This window comes from Hevea brasiliensis, chromosome 4 (assembly GCF_030052815.1).
Source record: "Hevea brasiliensis isolate MT/VB/25A 57/8 chromosome 4, ASM3005281v1, whole genome shotgun sequence".
Lineage (NCBI taxonomy): Eukaryota > Viridiplantae > Streptophyta > Magnoliopsida > Malpighiales > Euphorbiaceae > Hevea > Hevea brasiliensis.
In genome coordinates this window covers 26,135,924-26,148,255 of record NC_079496.1, presented here as the reverse complement: position 1 = coordinate 26,148,255, position 12,332 = coordinate 26,135,924, and the positions used below count along the sequence as shown (strand labels likewise).

Genomic DNA, 12,332 nt, shown 5'->3' with positions numbered 1-12,332 from the left:
GTAAACCTAAATTTTCTTATTTATTTAGTATCGGGTTTAGAATGAAAATTGATAAAAATAGTCAATCCTAGCATTTTCAAACATTCCTAGCATGATTCTTGTTGCAATAGATTTATAACCTTGTTAAGGGCTACGGAATAAAATTTTAGAATTTTTAGAGATTGTTTGAGTTTTTGTAGAATGTTAGTTTTAGGGACTAAAATATATATATTTTTTAATTTTGTGGGAATTGTGCTTTAGAAGTATTATTTGAACTCTTTTGTAGGTAGAGTAAGTCCTAAATATAGAAAAAAATTTTGCTAGATTTCCGACATAAATTAAGTGTCTTTTGTCTTTTTAAAGTCCTGTTTTGAGTTAGTACTAATGAAAATATAATATAATTGTTTAGGTGATCAGGGTCAGCCGTCTTTCTTCACCCAACCGCTACAGTAGTCACCGATTAACCAGTGAGTAGATATTGATTTTATTTACAATTTCAATATTATTATTATTATATGTCACAACATGTCCATGCATCACTTATAGATATATGTATTAGCTACTATAGGTACGCTTTGTGTTGCATCTTTACTTAATGGTTTGATGCGAGTGTCGCCTTAAGGTAATTTGGAGCTTTGTGCGTGTGTTGGCATGCGTGTAGTGTATTGGTGGTGGATATGGGTAGGATGAGCAAATCGATTAGAGCTAGTCTCGCTTGGGACTTGATCATTTTGTAATAAGTTGGAGTGAGTATGGCTTTGAGTTGATCTCGCTAACCCCCGTACTTGGATTGTAAGAGAAAGTTCGGCTCTAGTTGATCTCACTGGCAAGTCTTGGATTAAAAGAGTTATATAGGGGATCAGCTCTCATATTGTATTTATACTGGTGTGACACATGGGTGTGTGAGCACTCCAAATTATTTTTGTGCGAGTATTGTTGAAATTGCTTATCTATGCTGCATTTTATCCTTAGAGATGCATTAGTACTAGATAGTTATAGAAATTGTATGTGAAATCAATATCTTACTCTATGAGTCGAATGCTCACTCCTGTTCACCCTATTTTTCTAGGCTATAGGAGGAGTTCTTTTTTTCAGAATAAATTGCTTCCTTCCTTGCAGGTTTATTAGCAGTTATGTATTTGTATTACTGTCTTCTAAATTTGTAATATACGACTCCGCATGTATTAATAGTAGTGTTAATCTTGTCAGATGCTATGTTAATTAAGTTTTTTTTAGTATTAATAAAAGAAAATTTTTGTGATATTTAAATTGAGCTGAGCTCTCCTGGCTTTAGCTTCTGATGGTTATCAAGTTAGATTGACCCGAATTAAAAATATAATATTTTATTTTACTTTATTTTATTTTATATGGTGGGCCTCAGTTTTGGGCCATGATTATAGATTTTGAAATAGTAAGGCTTACTATGGGTCTCAGGGGCTTTGTGCCTGCCCAGATCCTAATGCCGGTTCGGTCTGTGGGATCGAGTCGTGACAAATACAGACTAAATAGTCAAGATAGAGGATTAACTTTCATATGTGTGTGTGTGTGTTAACTACATTAGGTGCACGCGAGATTTTAAATTATCTTGCGCAAATATAGATATATATATTTTTTTATGCTGTGTGTGCATTTCCAACTTTGAAGTATATTAGTTCTAAATAATTATAGAAATTAAGATTTTAAAATTCGGCTCAGTCATTAAACTAGTAAAGGTAAAAGATTAAGAGTTTAGTTGGTAAATATATAGATCAGAAAATAAAAAGAAAATTATATTAATTTATAATATTATATTTAAAATAAATTGATTATAATTTTTAAAATGGAAATATAATTTTTATGTTTTATTTTACTTTTTATTTATATATTTTCTATTATTTAGAATATATATTAATATAAATTTATACTAATAATTATTTCTTTTAATATTTTATACATTTTTAATGCATTTTAGAGATTCATCTTTTAATCATTTATATAATATTAAATTTATGTGTATTATATTATAATTAATTAATATTAATTATAAATATAAATATATTAACAATTTCAATATTAAAAATTAAAAAATTAATAAATCCACGTAGGATTTAGCTGGTTATGAATAGAAAAGGGATAACGTTCACATTTGCAAACAAGTAGGTCCATTGACAGCTGGACATATAACGCATCTTATCTAAAATTATTTAGTTTTAATTATTTCTCTTTTATAAGAGAATGATTATTAAGAGTGAGCTACTACTGATTATTTAATTTAATATGATATGAAAATAAATAAAATTAAGAGAAAATTATTATTTAGTTTTTATATTTTAACGAAATTGACTATTTAGTTTTTGTATTTTAAAAAATTATTATTTAATTTTTATATTTTACTAATATTAAATTATTTAGTCTCTTTGTCAAATTTTTTGTTAGTTAAAGATTTTAATTTTAATTTAACTACTATTTTAATAAAATTAATTAGTTAATTTCTATATTTTAAAAAATACATTAATTAATCTTCGTAATTTGATTCCGTTAACTCCTTAGTCTCTCTTATTATTTTTTTTATACTTGAACTACCCTTATCATCTCTCCCTTATTTCTCTATCCCCATGCTTCTTACTTTCTGCACCTACACTTATTTTCCCATCATTTTCTCTTTATTTTTTTCATCTTTTTATAAAAATTAGTTTAAATTGTTTTTGTAAAATGGTTAATCAATTTCCTCAAATATTCAAGTAATTAAGTCGTTAATCTAGGAAAATTATTTTTCAATAAAAAAATATATAAAAATGATGCAAAAGAATTGAATGAAAATAGTTAAATAATTTTTAAATTTATATTTAATCTCCGCATAATAAAATTTTTATTTTCATTTTTGTTTAGAAATATGTTTTTCAAATACATAGATTAATTAATTAGTTATACTAAATAGAAAGACTAAATAATAGTTGATAAATATTGACAAATAGAAAATTTAATGAAAAATATAAAATAAAGGGATTAAATAGTATATTTTTAAAATATAGGGATCAAATAGTTAGTTTTATTAAAATATATGGCTTAAATAATCATTTTACTTAAAATTAAATATAAATTAAATTTAATAAGAGATAAATTTGAATCAAATAAGAGATAAATTTGAACCAAGCTCAATAAAAAAGAGAAAATCAAATGTAATATCAAACCAAACTAGTTCGATATTATCTAGGTCATTGATTGTTAGCTGTGTCTTGAATATTTTTGAATTTGTTCATTAATTTAAGTAATGTTTAATAATAATGATGCATAATAATGATTTTAGACTTATTTGAGGAAATTTTTTTCTTGGAATTTTTTTATATATATATTTTCTCACATTTGGAGTAAAAAAAAAAAAATAGTTCAAAGAAAAATATTTTCTTAGTTACAAGAAAAATTAAGTTATTTTTAAGTTCATTTGTTTCACGAAAAATATTTTTTAAAAAAATATGAAAAATATGTTCTATATTTTCTAATATTTAGGGTATTTAAGAAAATAGGTCAACCAAAAATATTTTCTTAATTAAGGAGAAAATTAAATAATTTTTAAATTAAATTATAAAAATATTTACATATATATGATATAAACGCATATACTAGTTTAACATTACAAGCAAATAATAAAAAATATTTTTATAAAATATATATCTATTTTTATATGTAAATTACTTTTCGCAAAACAAATAGAGTTTTGAGGAAAATAATTTTCTCTTTTTTTTTAAATATGAACTTTGATAATTTTATTAAAATATAAAAATATTTATATAGATAATATAAATACATACCATTAATTTAACATTACAATCTAATAATGAAAAATATTTTTAAAAAAAATATTTCTTTAAAATATAATTTTTATAAAAATATTTTTCCTATAAAAATTATTTTCATAAAGAAATTTAATAGCCTGTAAATAAAATGAAAAAGCTAAAATATTCAATTTTTTATTTTAAATTGTAAATGATAAATAAAACTAAAAACAATGTCCTATAAAAAAATAACATTAGCAAATATAATGACGTCCTATAAAAAATTTAAAATTAAAAACGATAAAAAAAAATAAATTTAATGACAAAATAACACCTATAATAAAATGTTTTTATAAAATTCAAAAATAATACATTAAAATTCCTCACAACATCAGAAATATAATAAAATTTATTTAACATGAGAAAAATATTTGAGGAATAGCCAATAGGCATGCGACAAACAAATAAAGAATAACATGCCTATTTTCACAACAAAATTTAATTAGTAAATTAGGGTCCACCTTTCCAATTAAAGCAAACCTTGCTGAAAAACATTTAATTCATTATCTAGTGGATTCAAAATTAAGGAAAAAAAAAACAAGGGTTAGCCGATAAATAAATAAATAAATAAGTTAAAAATTTATAAGTAAAAAGGCTATTTTAACCCTTAGGCTATTAGACAAAAGTTAAATAAATTATTTTTTTTTTTGACTAAATAAGTCTTTCACCTTTCAAATTAAAAAATAAAAGAAATATTAATTCATTTTAGCTTCTTTTACATTATTCTTTTCTTCTTCTTCTACTGCTGCTACTGCTGTTGTTACTTGATAGTCGACCCAAGCACATGAAGTGTGTCAAAGTTGCTTAGGGTTGCTGGTTTGCTTGTTGTGTCATTGCCAGTGGGTTTGGCCGAAAAACAAAAGTAGACAGGTAGTTGGGTGTTTTAGGTAAGAGAGCGACCAGACGTTTTGAGTCATCTACATTAGTGATCTCATCCTTCCACAACCAAGGCCACCCATCATTCCACAACCACGGCCATAGAATCCACCTCTGCCTCCTCCACCTTTACATCTATCATACCCAATGCCATATAGAAATTGATGGTGAAAGTCATGAGTTTCTTATTAGAGATTTGGATTGTGACAAATTAATGATTAATTGGTATTTTCATGCCTTCTATTAATATTGGTTGTTCTACATTGTGATGTCCATAATCTGTTTGATGGAAGGTCTGAGAGAAGCAGAAAGAGTAAATTGGGTTGTTTTTTTATTATAGAGATTTAATCTTAGAGCTGTTTACATTACTCTATCCTTTTTCCTATTCTCTTTCTTGGAATGCATGTTAACTCACTGGTAGAAATAAGCAATTGTTTTGCAGAAACAAACTCAATTTGCATTTCTTTTAATGATTAAAGCAATTGACAATTTTCGTCATTCCTGATTGTGTTCATTTTCTTCTCTGCTTAACTTTTGCATACAATATTTTCTTTCAAACAATGGAAGAAAAAAAAAATTCTATTCAAGTATGTGGATATTGAATTGGCTGATTAGATTTCATTGTTTTGATTATTTTCTTGCAAATGTTTGAAATTAATTTTTATTTTTTTTGAAATAAATAATTATTTTTTAAAATTTTATATATTTTTTAATTATTTAAATATAGAATTAATATTTTATTTAAAAAATAGTAAATTGATCAAATTTTTTTGATAGCATTAATTGACTGTTAATTTTGAGTTATTTGACCTGTGAACTTCACATAATATCCAAATAAATATTCCAGATGTATATAAACTTCAATTCTCAATCTTAATTGACATTCAAATTATCATTTCTTAAAATTGAATCGAAGAAATTATTTCAGAAATAAAAAAAATAAACAAATACTGCCAATAATTAAAATCAATATCACCAACTAACAACTTAAAACCTTAATTTATTTCATATTATCAAAAGTCAAGACAATAAATGTAACATTAAATATATTGATACACAAATTAATATTGTAATTAAAATTTTTGTTAATACATAAAAAAATGAACAATTTAATCAATTGAAGTTAACATGGTTTATATTAAATAAAAATTAAAAATAAAAATTTATATTATTACCGTGCAATACACGGCTGAATGACTAGTTGAGAAATAAATTCATATGTAACTCAAAGTTTGATAAATACATACTTTTCACTCCAACAATTAAAAGCATTAAAATATATAAATTTCCTTTCAAGGCCAATTTTTCTTTTTTTTTTTCAAAAAAAAAAAGAAGTCTTTGAAGTTATGTCAAACAGTCACATAAGTTTTTATAATATTTTTAAATTTAATTAAGTCTTTTAACTTTTAAAAAACATAAAATAAGTCTTTAAAATTTTTAAAGATAAATCAAATAAGTCCTTGAGATAAATAAATCTTTTAACTTTTAAAATAAATAAAAGGCCAAAGGCTCATTTTAGCTCTTGAAGTATACTCTAATAATCAACTAAGCTCTTAAATAAAATCTGGGGGTTTGAACCCTTTAACTTCTAATTAAAATCAATCAAATCTCTAATATTTCAATTTTAGTGCAATTGAACCCAAATTTAATCACGTGCTAGCACGTGATTAATAAGCATTTAAAACACACGTCCATCCTCTTTTGTGATTAACAGGGATTTAAAACACATGTTCATTATTTTTTTTCGGTTTTTTGGCTGCTGCTTCTTCTATTCCCAAGAACTTAAATGAGGCCTATAAGATTAATCCAGATGATGAAGATGCCCTCAAAGCTAGTGGACCTTCTTTATGATGCGACTTTAGTCTCCAGTGGGTTTACTGCCGAGAATTCGGCATAGCTTGGTGGGAATATACATTAGATGATGGGCATTGCCATTTCAGGGAAATGGTCAACTCCTGTATCTACTCAACCTCACATCCCAAAAACATTAGAAGTTGAGGTGATTGAGCCGGTTGAAATCAGTAGTCAAAAGTGAAGATGGGGACAAGCAGCATATTTTTGTTTCTTCATTTCCTGTTTCCAAACACATAATACTTAGGAAAAATTTTAGAGTGTGGTTCATATGTTCTAGAGGAGGCTACATGTTAAGTGAATTGGACACTCAAATGTCAAAGAGTTTCCAAAATTTCTCATAACATGACTTTATTATTGTTATAACAAGCATGCAAATCTAAGACACACACACAAATCATATAATCATACAATATTGAAAAGAGAAGAAGAATAACATAGGATTTAACGTGATTAACCATAAGGTCTACGTCCACGGGTAAGACAAGAGAAAAAAAGTTCCACTATGATGAAAAAAGTAAGATATAATCAATCAAAACTTTCAAACCCTAACCCCAGTGTATTTCCCGAATATCTCACAACTCTACCACAAAGGGTAGAATATTACAATATTTGTACTGGTCCATACTGTGGGAGTGTTGCTTCCGCACCTCCAAGGAGATTAGTGGTAGGCTTCGGGCCCAAGCCTATCGGTCTGTGCCCTCCACTCACTTTTTATCCCAATAGGGTCACAGCGCGAAACTTTCAGGTCGGGTTACAATTCGTGTCCATGAAAAAATATATCCAAAATTCAAGCCACAAAAAATAACAATTCTTCCCCTTGGCTTGAATTCCCTTTATCATCAACAAAATAACCACAAAAATACTCTGTTTTGCCATATGCCCTCGCAAGGGCATTACTGAACACTATAAACACTAACCAAGTCTAGGCAATGCCTAAACTTGCTGACTGGGACTCTCTTGGTCATCATATCTGCTAGATTATCATGTGTAGAGACTTTTTGCACAATTACAGTCCCCTGAGATACAATGTCCCGAATGAAGTGATATCTGACATCAATGTGCTTAGTTCGCTCATGGTACATTTGATTCTTTGGGAGATGTATTGCATTATGGCTATCACAAAATACCGTTGCCTTGTTCTGTATTAACCCAAGATCACCCACCAAACCCTGTAACCATAAAATTTCCTTTACTGCCTCTGCTAAGGCCATATATTCAGCCACTGTGGTAGACAAAGCAACTATAGCTTGCAATGTTGCCTTCCAACTGATAGCACTTCCAGAAAGAGTAAACAAATAACCTGTCAAAGATCTTCTCTTGTCTAAGTCCCCTGCAAAATCTGAATCCGCATAGCTAATAACTGAATCACCCATCTTGGCCCTGTCAAATGTCAGACCAACATCTGTAGTACCCTTCAAATACCTCAAAATCCATTTTACTGCCTGCCAATGCTCTTTTCCAGGACACACCATGTATATACTCACAACACTAACTACATGTGAAATGTCAGGTCGAGTGCATACCATAGCATACATAATGCTACCAACAGCACTCGAATAGGGAACGCTGGACATGTGCTCCATCTCCTCATCTGTTTTGGGTGATGTGTCTATAAATAACTTAAAATGGGCAACAAACGGAACAGTCACAGGCTTAGCATTATTCATGTTGAAACGCTTAAGCACTTTCTTAATATAGGCCTATTGAGACAAGAAAAGCTTCCCAACACTTCTATCCCTGGTAATTTCCATTCCTAATATCATCTTTATAGCACCCAAATCTTTTATCTCAAACTCATCACTCAACTGCTTTTTCAAAATGTTAATTTGTGACATGCTTTTAGCAGCAATAAGCATGTCATTCACATACAATAGTAAATAAACAGAGAAATCATTTGAAAGCTTCTTATGATACACACAACTGTCATATGAACTACGATTAAAGCCATTAGGAACCATGAATATATCAAATCTTTTATACTACTGTCTAGGAGACTGTTTCAGACTATATAAAGATTTCTTAAGTAAGCAAACATGGTTTTCCTTACCTGGAATGAGAAATCCTTCAGGCTGACTCATATAAATTTACTCCTCCAACTCACCATGCAAAAATGCTGTCTTCACATCTAGTTGCTTAAGCTCTAGATCATGAAGAGCAATTGCTTAAGCTCTAGATCATGAAGAGCAACCATAGCAAGTAAAACTCTGATAAAACTGTGCTTCACAACTAGAGAAAACACTTCATTAAAGTCAATCCCCTCCCTCTGAGTAAAGCCTTTTGCTACTAACCGTGCCTTATATCGAGGTGCTTCAACTCCTGGAGTGCCTTCCTTTTTCTTGAACACCCATTTGCAACCTACAACTTTTTGTCCCTTAGGTAATGTTACAAGCTCCCAAGTCTGATTGTTGTGAAGAGATTCAATTTCTTCACTCATAGCACCGACCCACTGATATGCATCTGAACAAGAAATAGCTTCTCTATAATTGCTGGGTTCATGCATATCAACTGTCTCAGCAACTGCCAAGGCAAATGCAACTAGGTCTGCATATGCATATCTCTGCGGTGGTCTAATCTGTCTTCTCTCTCTACCAGTTGCAATGCTATATGGTTCCTGTTGCTGTTGCTCAGGTGTATCCTCTTGTTGATCATGATCTTGCACCTCATCCTTTGAATCACTGGACTAAACTGCTAAAGTATCAATATCAAGCTCCACTTGTTCTCTGACACCGTGATCTGATTCTGCTATTGACTTTTCCCTCTGACTATCTAATGAAGCAGACCCATTAAATGTCACATCCCTGCTGATAATTAATCATGGAGACTTTGGATCATTGCACCACAACCTGTAGCCTTTCACTCCAGATGCATACCCTAGAAATATGCATTTTCTTGCCCTTGGCTCAAGCTCACCATCTCTCACATGAGCATAAGTAGGGCAACCAAATACTCTCAACTGAGAGTAATCAACAGGTAAACCGGACTAGATCTCAAAAGGAGTTTTGCACTTAATAGCTATAGATGGAGATCTATTAACCAAGAAACAGGCTGTATTAATTGCTTCAGCCCAGAAATCCTTTCCCAATCTTGAATGTGAGAGCATGCTTCGTGCTTTGTCACAAAGTGTTCTATTCATGAGTTCTGCAATACCATTCTGTTGTGGTGTCCTTGTACAAGTGCGATGTCTCACTATACCTTCATTGCTGCAGCATGCATCGAACTCACGATTGCAAAATTCTAACCCGTTATCAGTTCTAAGACGCTTGACCTTCTTTTCTGTCTGCTTCTCAATTATCGTCTTCCACTTTACAAAGGTTGAAAATGCCTCATCTTTTGTTTTCAGAAAATACACCCACACCATCCGAGAGTAATCATTAATCAAAGTCATAAAGTACCTAGCACCGCTCTTGGAAGGGATTTTTTTAGAACCCCATAGATCTGAGTGGATATAATCCACCATTCCTCTGGTTTTATGCACTGCCTATTTGTCAAACTTTACCCTGGTCTGTTTGCCAAACACACAGTATTCACAAAAGTCCATAGAATTTGTTTTCTGTCCGTCCAACAAATCTCGCTTGCTTAATACAGATAATCCTTTTTCACTCATACAACCAAGACGCATATGCCACAATTGAGTCTAATTCTGATTATTGCTTCTGGATGCTACTGCAGCTTCCCTTGAAACTGTACTGCCCTGAAGAAAATACAATCCTGAAATCAAACTGCTCTTCATGAGTACCATAAAGCCCTTGCACACTTTGAGAACTCCATTCTCTACATGGTATCTAAATCCATGAGAGTCAAGTGTCCCAAGAGAAATCAGGTTCTTCTTAGTCCTGGAACATGCCAACACTCTATAGTTTTGACAACACTATCAAACATCCTCAATCTGATGTTACCAATTCCTTCAACAGATAATGCACGATTATTGCCCAGAAACACCTTGCCACTCATCTGTTTGTAAGTGATAAGCTAGTTTCTGTGTGGACACATGTTATAAGTAGCACCAGTAATTTCTGTGTGGACACATGTTATAAATAGCACCAGTATCAGGAATTCAGGAATTTTGTCCATGGTCTAAACTCACGGATAAAATTTCTTCAGCACTGTCATCACCATCAGAATCAATAAAACTATCAACCACATTCGCAGAACTTTCTGGTTGCTTTCCCTTTTTATTTTTCAACTTGGGACAATCTCTCCCATAGTGACCTTGCTCTCTGCACTCAAAACAGTTGGCCTTTTTCATTTTTGATTTAGATCTGGCCTTAGATTTCTTCCTGCTGGAAGAACCCTCCCTTAAATGTGTTCTTCCCCTGCTCACCAAACCTTTCCCCTCAAATCTTTCTCTATTATTTAGAAATTTCTTTTTCAACTCCTTCGATTTTAGAGAATTACTAACATCGTCTAGTGAAATACTATTTTTCCCATACAACAGAGTACTAACAAAAGTTTCATAGGAGGGTGGCAAAGAACATAACACGATGAGGGCCTAATCCTCACTATCAATCTCAATATCAATATTCTTCAGATCTATAATGATTGAATAAAATTCATCCAAATGTTCTTTAATGGGCATACCTTCGCTCATTTTCAGATTATAAAGTCTTTTCTTCAAATACAGGCAGTTGGTCAGCGATTTGGCAGAGTATAACTCCTCTAATTTCTTCCATGCCACAGATGCTGAGCTTTCACCAGCAATCTCGAGTAGGACATTATCAGTTACGCTTATGAAAATCGCACTCAAGGCTCTCTCCTTTATATCAGCCTTCTCTGCCTCTTTCATACCTTCTAGAAAGTTATCATCGATTGCCTTCCATAGATCTTATAGGATCAAGGAAGATTTAATTTTAATCTTCCATAGACTGAAACTCGATCCACCATCAAACTTCTCCATCTCATACTTCGTTGAAGACGACGCCATCTATAAACCCTAGGTTTTGCGCTCAAAGCTCTGATACCAGTTTGTTATAACAAGCACGCAAATCTAAGGCACACATACAAATCGCACAATCACACAATATTGAAAAGGGAAAAAGAATAATATAGGATTTAACGTGGTTCAACTGTAAGGTCTACATCCACGGGCAAGACACGAGAAAAAAAAGTTCCACTATGATGAAAAGAGCAAGATACAATCAATCAGAACTCTCAAACCCTAACCCCAGTGTATTTCTCGAATATCTCACAACTCTATCACAAAGGGTCGCAGCGTGAAACTTTCGGGTAGGATCACAATTCGGGTCCATGAAAAAATATATCCAAAATTTAAGTCACAAAAAATAACAATTGTTATTATTATTATTATAAAAAAGTAGTGTAACATCTTGTTTTAATCTTTGGGCATTAATTATGGATGCAAGAACTAGTTTCACAAACCAAGTTTATTAATTATCCCCGCTTTTCTTACACAAGGAATGGGAGAAAAACTATTACGTTAGTTTTATTGCCAGCTCAAACAAAAAAAGCTCCCTTGTGGTGATGTAAAAAAGCACCCAATACATACAATAGTCTTGCAAAGTGACTAATCTCCTTTAAATGGATAAACAAGAAATGGAGATAATGATTTCATGCAACCTCAATGGCCACTGCTGGAAGTCGATATGTCTTACAATGCTTCAATGATTGTGTTGTTGAGCTTAATTTTTATTACTCAAGTTCTGGGATAATGGCTTTCGGATTACATCTACAATTGCAACTTTTAATCAAGCTGCTCTTATATTGAGTGTCCCCAAGCGCAAATCTAGCAATGAAACATAGGAAATTCTATGTACATCTCGATTTCCAAGCACACATATTAACAAAATGGAGTAG

General features: G+C 31.0%; 1 pseudogene; it reads left to right on the top strand.

The window, feature by feature from the left end:
• Window positions 1–9,441: 9,441 nt before the first annotated feature.
• Window positions 9,442–12,332, top strand: LOC131179438 (casein kinase 1-like protein HD16; annotated as a pseudogene).